A 17,911-nucleotide genomic window follows, 5' to 3' on the forward strand; every position below is an offset into this window, starting at 1 on the left:
GCGGAAATGTAATCTTCTCCCACTTCACAGCAACATTTCAGGGATTGCCTCGCCGTCCAAGTCAGGTGTAGCTTAGAGTGTAAGAAAACCACAAGTCAAGGGGCTGCATTGTGTCTGCCGAAGCCTTTAGAAATTCCTGGATTCTAGCAGGAAGTATGGTGTCACAAGAAGAGACAAGGGTACCAGGCGCGACTGGAAGGAGGCTACGTCTGGCTCCAAGGGCAGAGACCAAGCAGCAGCGACCATAAAGGATAAGGCAGCAGGAGCACCAGTCCAGTGCCGCAACATAGACACCCATAGCACCTGTGGTGTTGGGGGGGGGGCAATCTCTAAGAGCCCGCTAAGCACAATACTCTGGCCGGAGAGCTCCTGATTGAGTCTGGAGGGGCCCCCTCCTCGTATCTTGCAGGGGGGCCCCCTCAGGTTTCGTTACGCCAAACCCTCAAGTCAACTGAAGATTCTAAAAATCTTCTCTGACTTTCAAAAACTAGGGGATTATAACATTAATGTTAACAAAACGGAAATAATTTTAGCCAACTGCAGTGTAGACACTTTAGTACCAGAATTCAGGAGGACATACAATACGGATCCAAAGAAAGTACGTTATCAGTCCCTACAGTGGATTTTTAAGCTGAAAACTCAGTTTTTCAAATTTTATGACTTACCTAATTTAAGCAATAAGACGAATCTAATACATTTTTGCTTGGGTGATGCTGGCTGTATGGACAAAAATACATTAACTCTTTGGAAGGAGAATGGTTTCGAGAAAATTGAAGACTTCCTGGCGGGAAATAGGTGGAAATCTTGGGATGAAATTTCCAGCCAGATAAATCATTCTCATACAAACTTGAACTGGTCCTTCCTCATGCTAAACCCAAAACCTAGAGATCTTGACATAGGAAATCTATTTAATAAAGAAAATATCTCTACAACTCTCAATAACCAAACCCAAAAGAAAATGAGTTTTTGGATTAAAATATTAAACGAAAGTAAAGAGCAGGACTCTTCTAGCAAGATTATTGAGAGATGGAAAAAGAGGGAAGATATTGTAATTAACCAACAGGTATGGGATAAAAAACATAAATTTAACAAAACCATATTCCGAGGAGGAAATTTTAAACGTATGCAATTTTATAATAAATGGTTAATATACAGAACCCCTTCCTTTTTACATAATATTTTCCCCCAAGTAGCCGATAAATGCTTCCGGTGTGAAGAGAAAGGCACTTGGAAACACATCGTCTGGGAGTGTTCAAAAATCCAGGCTTTTTGGAAGGAAATAGAAAAATATCTCTCCATCGAGCTCAAAACCAATATCGTATTCGATGACCTAATCCCCATTTTAGGCTGTTCACCTAGTCACACCCCACATGATGAGTCCCACTTCATAGCCTCTTTAATAGCTAAATCCCTTATACTGCAGTCCTGGAAAACAGACCTTGTACCAACCTTCCAGGCATGGAAGGCAAAATTACTACGAATCCAGGGTAGGGAAAGAAAATATGCTTTAAGATCAGGGGCTCTCAAAAAATATGACAAATACTGGAGCGTGTTTGACTCTTAATTTTTCTGGTAACATTTAACCCGAACCACATTTCCTTGAAACTTTTATTAGTCTGCTAGATTGTCTTGTTTATGCACGCTGCACTTTATAATCAAGCTATGAAATGATAACTGTGAAGACGTTAATTGTATTTAAATGTTTCGTACTGTATTAATTCTAACCAGGTCTCCTGAATATTACTGTCAGCCTGTTAGATTGCTTTCTCACGCACTTTGCACTTTATAATTCAAGTTCTGAAATGATAAATTGTGTAGACGCCTCTTATATTCATATGCCTGGTACTGCACTAATCTGATTTCAAACGTGTCTTGTATTCTCTATTTGTTTTATTTGAACTCTAAATAAAAAATCAAAAAAGAAAAAAAAAACTGTCATTAAGATCGTATCGCTTTTGTTGCCTCTAGCGGCCTCTGCGTCGCAGACTTCCTTAATGCAAAGACTTTGCATTGCCATCGCAGGCCATTGGAGCGGACGCAGTCCAGCAATGACTTGGTCTTGCCAATTCAACTCAGCTCCTCTGAACCATCACAACGTGACGCATATCCACGCAAGGACATCGCCCCACAGCTCCCTTGTACCACCGGTGCATGAGCCACCTCCTTGCTAGACTTTGCATCGCACCTGCTGAGTGACGCATCCTCGACACAGGGCTTCTCTTCTCTGATATTCAGGTACTGTGTTCAGCGCACCTAAGTGGGTCCCTGTAGCCCGCACACACTCCATCACAGTCGGCCTGACTTTGTTACGATCTGGTGCAACCAGATAACCACAGTTGGTTCTTTGTGCTTTTTGCTTCTAATTTAACTTGAATCTTTAAACTTGCATATCTCCAGTTCTACTGATTAGAATTTTATCGTGTTGGTATTTATTTATTTATATTTAATGGAAAATTCCTTGAGTTGTGTTTTCACTTTATTACTGTTTGAAGTGCTGCATACTTAGTTCCCACATTGCCTCTAAGTTAACCCTGACTGCTTTGTTCCAAGCTCCCAGAGGGTTGAGCACAGTTGAACTTGCTTGTGACTTCACCCTGACAAGGATTGTGGTTACCGCTGGAGTAGGATTTCACCCCTCTCAACCAGTAACCCAGTTTCTTACACTCTGTCATTCCATAATTCTGCAGCAGAAGGAGATTGTAATATGTTTTACTGTAGTTTTCTTTTCTAGAGAACCAAAACCGTTGCTACTTTTTCAATGGCATCTAGACAAGAGGATAAGAGAGATGAAATCCAGAACACAATTGAGAGGAAGAAAATGGGGAACACAAAGGTGGTAACACTGAGGGTTCCAAGTCACCTCAGAATCCACTCTGTGGAAAGTCTTTACCATTCCAACTAGTGAAAAATAATAAACATCTAAATAGATGGCTTTAACTTTGTGTGAAAAGAAACTGAGCTGGGTTAACTGAGGAAAAGACAGCTCTGAAACCACATTGATGCACACACATCTCAATGTGCAGCTTGAAAAGAAGGCGATTGCTGAGAAGAGGGAAGCAGAACAGGCAGCTACATCTTCATCGCTGCACCATAGCATCCCTTGTGTAGAGGACCTCATTGCTTTGCACAAAAAGCAGTTCATAGCTGAGATGAGGAAGAGTGAAGCAGAAAGGGAAACTGCATCTTTTGATCATTGCAATACCCTGTCCCTTCTGGGGAGATTGCATGAATATATCTGTCTGGAAGAGAAAGAATAAAGCGATCCTTGCATCCCAATTGTAGGGTTGCATTCCCTGATATATGTGTGTCAAAGTGATCGCTTCTGGAGAGTAAACCTGCGGATGTTACAGTTTCTAGAAACTAAAAACTGAACCAGGACAGCACGTGGTACTTGAGGGATTGCTGGATGTGTTTCCCGTCTCCCTCGTATCCCTATAGGCTCTTCACTCTAATCATGTAACCTAAGGAAGGCTTGGGTCCTAAGCTAACTGGATTAGACCACAAATAATTGTATACTTGAGAGTATCCAGTATTCGAGCATTTCTGGCACTGGAGGTGGCAGTGCCGCCTGCTGCATCAATGGCTATTTTCAGTTGTGCAGGTTGGTGCATCAATTCAGTTCAAACTATATTTTCACGGAGTAAAGGCGTGTTGGTGTTAACACGACCAGAGGCTGTTCCTGTTAACACAAAGAAGCCAAGACGCCTGTGAAAATAGAGTTTCAATGGCAGAAATTTTCGAATTAGTAGGAAAAGCTTCCTTTACAGAACATAAGAACACACCACGTCCAAGTCCTGACGAAAACCCCTGACTGCTGAGGGGGCTGGAAACGCGTCGACAACAGCGTCTGGGAAAAGCAAACCCTATTGGCTTAGGAGAAGGATTGAATCATTCCCTCCATCACCCAAATTCATGGGATACCCAGAGCTGTGCATATAGGCAGGAGTATGAATAGTAGTAGTAAGCTGTGACTTGCTACTCCGCCTTGATGCTGTTTTTGATTCATGGGCTGGTGCTTTAATTACCCCTTTGTGTTTTTGTAACTGTCCTTTTGATTATACACAATGTATCAATGTATTATACACATTTGCAAATATTGTTTATATTTGTTAATTGTTTTTGTATTTCTTATGTTGAAAAATGTTGTCAGTTTGTGGCGTCCTTAATGTTTGACATGAATTGAATGTTGTTGCATTTACAGAATAACCCGGAAAAAATGAGAAATAAATCACAAGAGCCTATGAATTTATTCCATTGGCTCTTCTCTTGATTAAACTTTAAACAGTAGCTACTTAACTCTAACCAGGCATCCTTTCTTAACTCATTGACCCCTGCATTGCTATCTGACACACTGACCTGTGTTACTTCGGAGGAGGTGACTGTAGGAGGATGGATATCTGACTATGGTTAACCCCAGCTTTTTGCCTGGTGTTTATCTGGTTTTCGACTTAGTTGACCTGGGGCCCTGCTATTCAGGGCCCCAGGCTATCTGCTCTCTCTGTAAAATGGACTCCATGTACTTTAGGTACATACCTAGTTGGATATTGGGTCACCTTGTGAGCCCCTGTATAGTGCACCATAGATAACCAGGGCATAGGTGCATCCAAGGCCTACCAGGGGCTGCCGCATGTATTATGCCACCCCTGGCTGGCCATCCAAATTGACACAACTGGCTGATCACTCAGCTGGGGCAAGGTCGTGTAATCACCTCTTGCTTAGATATAGTGTTCCTATATCTGACCTCATATATAGACACATATGCACCTATAAGTCACTCCTATGGCAGGCCTTAACAATCCTGAAGGCAGAGTGCTTGGTTTTATGTGAGATGAGGCTCTAGCATGAGCTGAGCCTGTCAACAGCTTTCGGAACCATGTCCTATAGCTGTTCTAGGATATAGCCATGCCATATACTCTTAAGTGCATTATAATCCTCGCGGTTAATGCTAACTTTGGTTTGGCTTTATCAAAACATGTCGTGTAAGGTGTCATACCCTTTGGAATACTACCCCCTCGCCAGTTCTGGCGACGGGGGTAGCATTTCATCCTTCTAGAGGGAGAAGACCTGTTGTTCCTGTTAATCCCGGTTAAAGTTAACCAGAGCCTCGGCAACACAAAATGGATGCTGCTGCCACAGACACAAGCCTGACCTCCTGCTGCTGGGAGTCCTTCCAGCGAGGGAGGCTTGGACAATAGATTTCCTGCCTTGGGAGGTGCTAGCACCACCCCAGACAGGCCTTAGTGTATTGGGGCAAGGAGGGCTGAATGAAATGAGACACTGCCACTGCCAGGGTGCTCCATGCATAGCCCGGTTCAAACCAGTTGCTGGTGCACTCCAGCCCCATCTCTGGCGCGAAACTGGACAAAGGGAAAGGGGTGTAACCACCCCCTTCCCTGGTCCCACCCATAGGAGGGACATAGCAGGTAATCCAGCCCCTTTGAGTACTATAAAGGTAGGAGCTGAGTCTAGAGACTTTAGATTTATCCTGAACTGAAACTTGACATGAAACTCTGGACCTTCGACATTCTACTGCAACTAGAAGACTGAAGAATCTCCCTTGTGCCCAAGGAGGGACCACCCTGTGCAAACAGGCACCAACAGCGACTTGCTGGTTTGCTTTGTCGACGCTCCCGCCGGAGCCTGAGCACAGAGCCAGACAGGAACTGGACTTCCTGTTTTCTCTGACCCCGATCCACAGCCACAGCAAAGCTGAGACCCGTGGAGGCGACGAGAGAAGTGGGACCGGACATCTTGAAAAACCTGCTTATTGCTAATTGCACAGCTTCAGAGGCACCCTCGAAGTTGTGCATTGGGGATTGAGAAGCCGCAGCCCCAAGCACCTTTTGCACCGATGCACAGCCCTCCACACTCACCGAGTGCCGCGTGGGGCCTGCTTGTGTTTTTTTTGCTTGATGCACCTTTCCGGTCACTTGCCCGTTGGGTACTGGCCTCTGTGAAGGTGAACCTTTGAACTTACACTGCTGGCCTGGTTGCGCCAGGTTTGCTCCTGCTTCCCTGAAAAGGAGAAGCTCCCCAGACCTTGCTGGTCTGACTCGAAGCGAATATTCGATTCCTGCGTGGGTTGCATTTGCCAAGGCCTGTTGACTCCGATTTGGAAGCCGACACCGCCGACAGCAAGATCCTTCGTAGGACAGTCTGTATCCAGCTCCTGGTTGTTGCCAATGCCTCGTGGTCTACGTGGCTGCAGAGACAAGCTTCACGACATCACCTGATTGCTTCGGGACATCGCCTGGTTCCTTCCTGGTCACTGGCTAGTGACCCAGACTCTGTCCCCTCAGCTTTCAGGTACTCTTTATCCTCGATCCACCCTTGGATCCAACCGGACATTTCTCTCCTGGTCGCCTGCAGCATCTTTTTACAGGTCTCCATAGGATTCCGCGACGAAACCTGACACAACTTGACACCTATGCACCTGGCTCCTGTGGGTGAGGTAACGCGAGTACTCCGGTGCTCCTGTGGGTATTGACTATCCAAGTGTCCTAGTTTTCAGTAGCTTTCTTCTAGTCCATCCGGAGGTGCCCTAAATCAACTAGTTTCTAACTTTTACGTTCCCATTGTATCCTAATAGTAACTCGCGTGTGTGTTTAGACACTGCACACGCTTCCTGTGGGCCTCCTGCTTCCTAACTATTGTTAGGTCAGTGTAGCCCCAGCGATTCCCTAGGCCCTAGGCCTACTCCCTGTTTGTGACGTGGTTCTTATACCACTATTTTAATATGTGGGTTGCAACGCCCCTAGGGCTAGACTGTATTTTGTGCATCTTATTGTATGATAATTAAGTATCTTGTTATTTGCTTTGGCCTCTGACCTCATAAAGAGTTCAGAGGGGTTGTGTTAGTAATAAATACATATATATTTTATATATAACCTGTGTGGTGTCCTTTCATTTGGTATTCAAGGAGTTACATATGGTAAAACAGCTGGCTTCACATGCTCTCTGAAGTCTTAGCCTAAGACTGCTTTGTCCATGCTGCCACTAGGATAGCTGGTCTATAAGGTTGACTTTACAACCATCACCATAAGGGTTCTTTGGACTGATACAGGGGGCCCACTAGAATAGTGGACATCACATTTCAGGCCAACTTCTCACATTGGTGTGCAGTGGTTGGGATAAGAGCTTGCTGTTGTTTTACCACTTGTAATCTTTGCGATATCATTTGAAAGATCACATTAGGTACCTACAGGTACATATAACAAGTCTTATAATACTGAAGTTCTACTGAACTTAGTTGTTGTAGAGCAAAGGGCTTAGCACACCCTGACTACAACTCTGTGGAGATTTCATTCTCCCATTGTAGAACCCAGTGATGCCATAGTATGACATCACTGGGAGATTCTGAAAGAATGGTCAGTTGATGAAGCTGGAGGTTGCTGTACACTTGTGTAGCTAAACTGATATGAATAAAGACCTTTTATTCATTAACCACTGCCTCTGTGGTTACTACATTTCATGGCGACGAGGACAACAACCTGCGCAGGGGGCAGATGACTGAGTGACCTCCACCCCTGGAAAAAAAAGGGAGTAATTTCTAAACTGTGAGTAAATTTATGATTTTACCAAGGCTTGTTTGTTCTTAAAGAAGGGGATTTAAGGAAGGAACTATTTTCTGCCGCTTGGATATTATAAGAAGCTGGAATTCTAACACTGTGGCATTTAAGCTGTTATTATAGGACTTTTACACCTTTTAAAATAATTATGTCATGAATCCACGCTATTTAAACATGACTAAATAACTAAATGGACTTCCTGTACAAACAAAGCTTGTATCTTGTCGTTTGAGACAGATCCGGATAGTTTAGAAATATATATATATATATTTATGCCTTTGAATTCTATTTCAGGACAGGAGGCTCCGATTATGCTTAGTCTCATTTCTTTACTGACACATAGCAGCCAATCACATTACAGTAAAGAAAAAACAGAACTACGTCACCCATGAACCCAGGGCAACCATAGAGTACACCAATAGTATATAAACAGTCTCAGAGGTAACCACTTCCTCTTTCTTTGCTGCTCCGCAGCCAGTTAAGTGCAAACTTGTTATTCTATTGCTCTTTAACTTGTATTGTGTGTTTAATTTCATACCGCTTTGTGCGCGCTGTGTGCTGCTGCTTTGGCGCTTATCTCGCGCTCTTGCTGCCGTTTTGGTCGTTCGAATATATCTCGGCCGGCGCGTCGGTGGGAGCGTGTGTCACCTCCCTGGGTCGGGCACTTGCTGCCGTTTGTCCCGTTTTTGGTGGAGGGAGTTGGGGACTGTCCTGCCTCGCGCACGTTCAGCGTGAGCAGGCTCCTTGGCTGTCGGGCGAGCCGAGTGTCTGCGCATGCGCGACCTTTGTCCCGAAGGGCTTTTCCTCGCGCAGCTGTGTTTTCTGTCAACACAGCGCCGGCTCTTGAACGCGTCTGTTGACGTACACGCCCACTGCCTGTCAGCTAGTCCCGTTTAGACACCGGAGCTTGAAACAAGGTCCCGGTTGATAATTCGCATAGGCTTTGCCTAGAGTGGTTATTTTTTGGTCGGCAAGCCTCCCTCCACGCTCTATATCTTGTATTCTACGCAGTTTTTCTGCTTTAACTTGCTGACTGTGAGGTTTTTCACTCCCTCGGACTGTGTCACTGACATACCAGATTCCTTGTCACCTGGTGGGCTAATTTCACACACTTCCAGTGTATCATGAGTGGCTCCTATTATTTTGAGGAGGAAGGTGACTATGAGGAGGAGGGGTCTGACTTTTTTGAGCAGGACCTGGTTGAGGCACTGGACAAAGGGGTACAACTCTCTATGAATAGGGCAATGGCTCGCGCCATTACACCCCTGAAGCGCCATTTGACGCAATATGCGCAACAGCAAGGTTGGCTTCCTTCCCAGAAGTCCTCATCTCCTGGTAATCCCCATTCTTCGGACTTTCGGAAGTTGGCTCGGTCATTGTCCTCTAAGTCCAAGGCTGTCCCTGTACTGGTGGAGAGCGACGACCATGATGCTTCCTCCTCCTCGTCGGAGGTTTTGCCTCCTCCCCCCAAAAAACGTAAATGTAAGGAACATTTTGTGGACGCCTCCTCTCGGCCTCCTGTTTTAACTTTTGAGCCTGAGGATATTGTGCACCCGAATTCTTCCGCCTGGCTTCCCTCCCCGGCTGTGGCTGAGTATGTTCAGCAGTATATCAGGCATCCTTTTGATAAGGATGTGCGGGCGCGTCTTCGCTCAGAGTGTCCGCGGCCAGATTTGGCGGATAACCTGGCGGACACGCCGGAGGTCGACCCTACCATACTAACGTACATGACAAAATTTTCAAAAGACCCCAAAAAAGGTCTGGACCGTTCCTGGCGGGCTTGTCAGGATAAAGTTTTGGACCTCCTAGGTCCTCTCACTAAAATGTTGGATCTGGGCTTCCGTGCCAGGAAGCATCTTCCACTGTTGATCCTGACGAGCTCATTCAGTGGGCACAGCGGGCCGTCTGCTTTTTAGGGAACGCCAACTGTGCCCTCTCAAGTGAACGTCGGCGTTCTATTCTGCTGAAACTGGACCCGAAATTGTCTGAACTTTCTTCTTCGGAGGCAGGGGCTGCTGCTCAAGGTCTTCTTTTTGGTCAACCCTTCTTGAAGGAGCTCACCCATTTTGTCAGTACTTTTAGTAGTATTGATAAGGCACAGGCCACCTTAAAACGGGCCATGCGTCCGGTTTTCAGCAAGGCCGGACGAAACAGGGGACGCTCGTCCGGCCGTGGTCAATACCAACCCACTCAACGTGGGTACCAGTCCCATAAGGGAGGCCAGCAGGATTCCAGTTATGCCCAGCGGTCTAACTTCTACCCTTCCAGGAAAGGACGTGGGCAGTTCAAGAAAGGAGGTTCAGGTGGCTACTCCGGCGGACATCAAGATTCCGCCACTTCAGGTGAGGCTTCTTCCTGCATGCAGTGTTGTTCTGGGGGGCAGGATTCGCCATTTTCTAGCCAATTGGCGCGCAATCTCAGGCGATGCTTGGGTGCTGGAAACGGTTCAGGGATTCAAAATCGAATTCTATCATCCCATTCACCAATCTCGTCCTCCCTTCCCTCTTCACTTCTCAAAGGAAAGTCAGGAGTTCATCACAGAGGAACTCAAGTCTCTGGTATTGAAGGGGGCCATTGTGCCGACAGTCCGCCATCCGCAGGGGTTTGCCAGTTCGATTTTTCTGGTGGACAAGAAGGGAGGAGGTTCACGGTTGGTCCTCAATCTGAAGGATTTCAATGCGGGGGTGGTTTACAGACACTTCAAGATGGAGGGAATCCATCTGTTGCGAGATCTCTTGAGAGAACGGGATTGGATGGTTCGTCTGGACCTCAAAGATGCTTACCTTTCGGTCCCGATCTTCCGTCCCCATCGCCGTTTTCTGCAGTTTCAGTGGCAGGGGACTTGTTATCAGTATCAAGTCCTCCCCTTCGGCCTTTCGTCGGCGCCGTGGTGCTTCACGAAACTGTTGCGTCCTGTAGTGGAATCGCTCCGCAGTCGTGGGGTTCGTTTGATCATTTATTTGGACGACATCCTCCTTCTAGCGGATTGTCCGGTCAAACTAATGACTCATCTGGACTGGACCATAGACCTTCTCCAGTCTCTCGGATTTCTGGTGAATGTTCCCAAATCTGTTCTTCATCCTTCTCAGGTCATCGATTTCTTGGGGTTCAGAGTCAACTCCATCACTTGTCAGCTTCTGCTGCCCCAGCAGAAGATTCGCTATATCAAGAAGGAATTGAATTCCATTATCTCGAGTCCGACTGTGTCATTGAGGTTGTTAGCACGAGTAGTCGGGCTTTTGGCGTCTTCCCTACAAGCAATATTTCCAGCCCCGCTACATTATCGGGCCCTTCAACGTCTGAAGATTCAGCATCTTCAGCGAGGCCTTCGGTATTCCGATTTGATTCCTCTCTCGGAGGAGGCCAGATTGGAGATGCAATGGTGGTTGGATCACATGGAGGCCTGGAACGGCAGGGCCCTCTTCGGCTCCTCTCCGGAGATTGTGATCGAATCGGATGCCAGTCGTTGGGGCTGGGGAGCTCGTTGCGGTCCAATCTCGACGGGGGGACGGTGGTCTCCGCGGGAACTTTCACTCCACATCAACTGTTTGGAGTTGCTGGCGGGGTCATTTGCGATCAAATGCCTGTCGCCTCTTCAGTCCCACTGCTGCATCCTTATCCGGATGGACAATGTCTCCGCAGTGCGTTACATCAACAAGCTGGGGGGAACTCGGTCGCGGTTGTTGGCAGAGATTGCCAAGGAGTTCTGGCATTATTGCCTTCAACACAAGATCACTGTTATTGCAGAGTACCTTCCCGGGTCTCGCAATCTTGTGGCGGACTGGAACTCCAGATATCTGAGGGACTTCAGCGACTGGAGACTCCACCCCAGGGTGTTTCGCCAACTGCTTCGCAGCTGGGGGCCGTGTCTGATCGACCTCTTTGCGTCCCGGCTCAACACCCAACTTCCCCAGTTTTTCAGTTGGCGACCGGACCCGGAAGCTCTGGCCACCGATGCTTTCCTCCAGACGTGGCCGGCGTCCCTCTGTTATGCGTTTCCCCCATTCATGATGCTCCCGAGGGTTCTGGCCTATGTGACGCGCTTTCAGGCGGAATTGATTCTGATTGCCCCTCTCTGGAGGGCTCAGCCATGGTTCCCTGTTCTTCTGGAGATGGCATGCGACCTGCCCTTTCTTCTTCCTCAGAAGGCGAATCTCCTTCTAGATCCATTGCAGAATCCGCATCCCCTGGTTCAGTCCGGTTCCCTCCTTCTCCTGGCGTGGCGAATTTCGGGGAACGTTGGACGGTGCCAGGCCTTTCTGAGGACGCTGCCAGATTCCTCAGCAACGCCTGGGCCCCTAACACTCACAAGCGTTACAGAAGTTCCTGGAAACGTTGGAGTGATTGGTGTACTCAACGGCAAGTTGGTCCCACATCGGCTGATATCTCTTTGATATGCAATTTTTTGTCCTCTCTGTCCACCTCTTCGGGTTTGGCTTATTGCACAGTCAACAATTTCCGGTCCGCCATTTCGGCGGGTCATCTTCCTGTAGATGGCAAGCCAGTTGGGGAACATCCTCTCGTAGCCAAGATTCTGAAAGGTATTCGTATGGCTACTCCTCCTAGGCCTAAATATGTTTCCCTATGGGACGTTTCTGTGGTCTTACGTTTTCTGGAAGCTTGGCCGGTTAATTCCTTATTGACTCGTAAGCAACTTTCGGCCAAGCTCACTATGTTACTGTGTTTGCTTTCCTGCAAATGCATTTCAGACGTCCGCGCTCTAGATCTAGCGGGTCGTAGTTTCACGCCTGAGGGTGTTTCCTTTCGCCTTTCCCGGCGCACTAAAACTAACACGGAGGTCATTTCTTACCCTTCTTTTCCGGCTCGACCTAACCTTTGTGTGGTTCAATGCCTTAAAGATTATGAGGTGAGTACTTCTCTTCATCGATCTGATATGCAGGGTCAATTGTTGATTGCCTTGCAAAAACCCTTTCGCCCCGTTGCTCCAGCCACTTTGGCCCGTTGGGTGAGATGGCTTATGGGGGAAGCGGGCATTGATGTTTCTGTTTTTGGTGCTCACTCGGCTCGGGGAGCCATAGCCTCTAAGGCTTTTTCATTGGGGGTCACTTTATGTGACATTATGAACGCTGCTGACTGGTCCTCAGATTCTGTGTTTAAGACATTTTATTTCAAGCCTGTTCCTACTGTTGCTTCTGTTGTGGTGGATGAGCTTTGAACAAGCATAATCGGAGCCTCCTGTCCTGAAATAGAATTCAAAATTTGCTAACATTCGTGACAAGAATTTTCAATTCTATTAAGGACAAGGAGGCGAGGATTATCCCACCCGTTGTATATGCATGTATCTATTATATTGTTACTATGCAATGCTTCATGGATCTTTCCTAATGAAATGTGATGAATGCTTTGTTTTTTTCTCTACCCACCCTTTATTTGCTCATGATTACACGGGATGTGTATTACGGCTTTGTGTCTCTTTTCAGGCTCTGATCCCAAGTGAGGTTCCTCCGGCTCCGCCCTTGTGGAAGTTCTGCTGCGAGTTTCTTCTCCTCGTTGGCCTGCTTCTGTTCCTGTGGCTTTTGGAAGTTCCTCCGCCTCCTCGTTCGGATTTTGGTCCTTTCGGATGATGTTCTCCTTGGATTTCTGATGTTTAACTGGTTCTTCCTACTGGATTTTGGACAAAGAAAGAGGAAGTGGTTACCTCTGAGACTGTTTATATACTATTGGTGTACTCTATGGTTGCCCTGGGTTCATGGGTGACGTAGTTCTGTTTTTTCTTTACTGTAATGTGATTGGCTGCTATGTGTCAGTAAAGAAATGAGACTAAGCATAATCCTCGCCTCCTTGTCCTTAATAGAATTGAAAATTCTTGTCACGAATGTTAGCAAATTTTGAATTATGGACAGCGTGAGAGCGTACTCCTACTGCTAAAACATTGAAAGTAAGCAGCACGGGTGTAATGGAGATAATCTTTACTGCGCATTTATTTCATTAGTTCGTCCAAGCATGAAGAGCAGTGAATATTTTAAGTTAAATGCAAATGTGGAAAGGCTTCAGTTCAAAAGCGCTTGCAGTGTAATTGAAAGTAAACAACTTTGCCCAAGCACGAGGAGAACGCGAGCAGTCAAGTGTGAGGAGAGCTGTCATGGCGTGCAGTGTCATTGAAAAGTAAACAAGTTCATCTGACTGGGAGGAAACCGCGTGCTGCCAAGCGTGAAGGGGGCTGTCATCGCGTGCATTCTAATTTGAAGATAAACAGGTTCAGCTGAGCGCGAGCAGTCAAACGTGAAGGAAATCTTGCGCTGTTTAAATGAACATAAAATACATGTATTTAAAAGTACCCGAAGTGAATATTGCCATTCTGGAGACAGTACCAAGTTAAAATATGAGTTTATGCAGCAATTTGGGGAGATAAAGAAACAGAGTTACAGTCCACTCTTACGAGTGTCACTGTGAGGATTCTCTCGATTGCTTCAAGTTTGTCCAGCCACACTTCCTGTACCTGTGAAAACAGAAGAAGGACTCATAAAGTGAAAACTACACACAATGGACAAGACAAGAAATAATAATTATTTTGAATAATTATTTTAGATAGTTATTTTAGATTATTATTTTAGATAGTTATTTTAGATCGTTGTTTTAGATAATTATTTTAAATTAATATTTTAATTAGTTTTGGTAGCTTGTTATTTTTAATTTAATTGCAGGTACGTCGGATCAAAGCATGGCTTCTCCGCCTTCATTTTTACCACTTCCTAGTGAGCCTAGTATCTCTTGGAAAAGGTGGAAGAACATTTTTACCACGTATATATTAGCTATAGGTGGGGATAAATATGGTCCATTGAGGAGACAAGCGATCCTTTTACACCATTTAGGAACAGAAGGAAGAAGGATCTATGATGACCTCCCAGAGATTTCTTTAGGAATTGGTAATGGACAGCCTGTAAATGTGTATGAAATGTCAATACAAATGCTAGGGAAACATTTTATGCCTAAGCTTAGTATAGTTTTTGAGAGGCATAAATTCTTCTGCCGTGTACAAGCTCAAGATGAGGACATTGTGACTTATGTAGCTACGCTGCGTGGTCTAGCAGTGACGTGTGAATTCTAAAATTTAACAGAATCTTTAATTCGTGATCAAATCGTTAGATGTACAAAAAACAAAAAAGTTAAAGAAAGACTTTTATCTCTAGACCCTACACTAGATGAAGCTGTACAAATTGCCAGAAGCCTAGAGCACACTGCTATTTGGTTGAAAGAAATTGACGTTGGAAAAATGAGCATTAAATCCTCGGAAAAAGAAGTAGTATCTTTAGATGTGGATGAAGTGGGACTAAAAAAAACTTCTAAGGCAGATGTTCCAAACGCAACTAATTTCAAGAACGAAAAAACTTCTATTACATCTAATGCACCTAATATGGTTGTGAGGAGGAAAATTACATGTTATAGGTGTGGATGTCCTGGGCACATTGCTTCCAGTCTCTCGTGTGGAGCTAGAAATGTAACGTGTAGATCGTGTGGAAGAAAGGGTCATATAGCTAAGATGTGTAGATTTAAAAATCAAAGTTCGACTGTAAAGACTATAGAAAATTTAGGAGAGATAAAAGAAGAATTGATGCTTTCTATAGATGAATGTGGAATGCTAAAAAAAGAAATAATTGTTCATGAAAACAAAGGTATAAAGATGAAAAGTACAGAGAAATTAGAGAAACCTTGTTGTAAAATTATTTTTGGTGAAATTGGAATTAAAGTGTTAGCGGATTCAGGTAGTTTCTCACGCTGATATCTAAAGAAGACTACGTGAAAGAATTAAAAAGGAATCTGAAGAATTTACAACATTCCGATATAAGTTCTGTGGGTTATGGTGGAAAAAAAATAAACATCATGGGGATGGAATGGATGAACATGTTCTTTAAAAATAACAGTGTCCATGGTAGAGTATATATAACTGAAGAGGGGTCAAATCTCTTAGGATGGCGACACCAAAAAGATCTGAATATCATTCTTAATCCTAATGCTAAGGAACCAGTAATGGTGATAGAATCAACACAGATATGTAATTTACCTGTTTCAGAAGATGATTCAGATTGGGGGAAAAAATGAATGTCATAATTTCCCCATGTGTTCAAAGATGATCTGGGTATGCTTAAAAATTTTACTCACCGGATAATTTTGAAAAAGAATGCTCGCCCAGTTGTGCATAAGGTTAGGCCTATACCATTGTTAATGAGAGAACCATTGCAGAAGGAGCTTGATAAACTGCTGAAATGTAAGATTATTGAACCGATTGAATCATCGGAATGGGTTGCTCCGATAGTCGTCGCACCCAAAGAAGGAAATAAAATTTGTCTATGCATAGTCTTGAGAGACTTAAATCAGAATATATGGGTTGACAGACAACCACTACCAAATATAACAGAGATGTTGAGTGTGATGGGTGGCGGAATAGTTTTTAGTGTACTGGACATGTCCGCTGCTTATCACCAAATAAATCTACATCCAGAGTCACGGCCATTAACTTCCTTTGTCACACCGTTAGGGGCTTATCGCTATCGGCGCATGCCATTCGGATTAGCTTCAGCCTCTGCGGTGTTTCAAAGAGTTATGCAAAATATATTTCAAGGGATGCATAGCGTTTTGTGTTTTCAGGATGACATAACGATTGTAGGCAAGTCTTTTGAAGATCATGATAAATTAATGAATGAAGTTTTGTGAAGGATTGCTGATCACGGTCTAACGATAAAGAAAGAAAAGTGTCAACTGAGAAAAGACCGAGTGAACTACCTTGGTCATGAGATATCTGCTGGTGGTATAAGACCAAAGAAAAGTATAGTAAAAGCAATTATAGATGCTCCTCAACCATCAGATAAAGACTTGTTGAAATCATTTACTGTTCGAAATTTGTAGCTAACTTCTCAAACATTGTAGAGCCTATGAGGATGTTATTGAAAAAGGGAGTGTTATTTGAATGGGATGCTTCATGTGAGGCAGCATTTAAAAATGTCAAAATGTCATTGGTTACTGCACCTACTTTAGCCCATTTTGATGTCTCGAAGAAAACTATATTAACAACTGACGCCAGTAATGTTGGTTTAGGTGCGGTTTTAACCTAAAGAACAACTGAAGGAGAAAGTGTGATTGGGTTTGCGTCACGACGCCTACAGGGAGCAGAGCGGTCTTACTCAACCATTGAGAAAGAAGCTTTGGGTTGTTGTTGAGGGATAAATCATTTTAAATTTTATTTATGGGGACTGCCTTTTGTTTTGAGAACTGATCATAAGCCCTTAGTACACATCTTCAAAGGAGGAAGGGGTCTTGAAAGAAATGTGACTCCTAGGATTTCTAGATGGTTGATATCAGTAATGGATTACAATTTTTCAATTGGTTTTGTTAGAGGGAACAAGAATGTTATAGCTGATTGTTTGTCACGGATGCCAATTGAGGAGGACGAAGAGGATTTTTCTTTGGTATCTGAGGTGGAATATCCATGTGTTGTCAGTGAAGTAGACTTAGCCTTAAAACAAGAAGAGTGGAATGAAGCCTTAAGTTGTGATAAGGAATATGCTGAGCTCAAGGACGTCATACGTGATGGTTGGGGGTATGTGAAAAACTTGAATGAGGATTTAAAAAAATATTTAAAAGTTAAAGACCAGTTAAGTATTCAAGCTAATAAAGTCTTGAGATGCAATCGTGTAGTGCCACCTAGGGTGTTGAGAAGTAAATTAATCAAATTGGTACACGAGGGACATTTAGGGAGAAGCATGTGTAAAAGGAGATTGAGACAGAATTTTTTGTGTCCGGAAATGGATAGGGAAGTAGAAGAGGTAGTAAAAGATTGTCAAGCGTGCAGTAATAGTGACAAGTCTAGAGTAATTCGGCAACCACCATTGGGTTGTGTAGGTGTTCCTAATCGACCCTGGGAAAAATTAGCGTTGGATTTTCTAGGGCCAATTGAGAGACTGGGTGTGAGAAGCAGATTTTTTATTGTATTGGTTGATTACCACAGTAAATGGTTTTTGGTGAAACCTGTAGAACATATTACATCTGAAGTAGTGATTGAGTTTCTGAAGAGTGCATTTTTAGAAGAAGGTATACCAAAGTGTCTGGTTACGGACAATGGAGTTCAATTGGTTTCAGGTATGATGGCAAGGTTTCTTACAGGATTGGGTATAAAGCATGAAAGAGTGGCATTGTTCATACCACAAGCGAATGGATTAGTTGAGCGAGTTAATCGCATCATAGTGGACAATATTCAATTGTCTTTGAGCAATGGTTTGAAGTGGAGAGAGGAACTAGACAAAATGATCTGGGTGACTCCTCATTCTATTACAGGTATATCACCTTTTGTGGCTTTAAAGGGAAGGGAACCAGCAACCAAAGAATCT

The 17,911-nt window shown here is 44.5% G+C and overlaps 1 pseudogene; it reads left to right on the top strand.

The window, feature by feature from the left end:
- Window positions 1–14,244: 14,244 nt before the first annotated feature.
- LOC147700539 (uncharacterized) lies at window positions 14,245–15,309 on the top strand (annotated as a pseudogene).
- The last annotated feature ends 2,602 nt before the right edge of the window (window positions 15,310–17,911 follow it).

The sequence above is a fragment of the Lissotriton vulgaris genome, chromosome 7 (assembly GCF_964263255.1).
Source record: "Lissotriton vulgaris chromosome 7, aLisVul1.2, whole genome shotgun sequence".
In the NCBI taxonomy this organism is placed as follows: Eukaryota; Metazoa; Chordata; class Amphibia; order Caudata; family Salamandridae; genus Lissotriton; species Lissotriton vulgaris.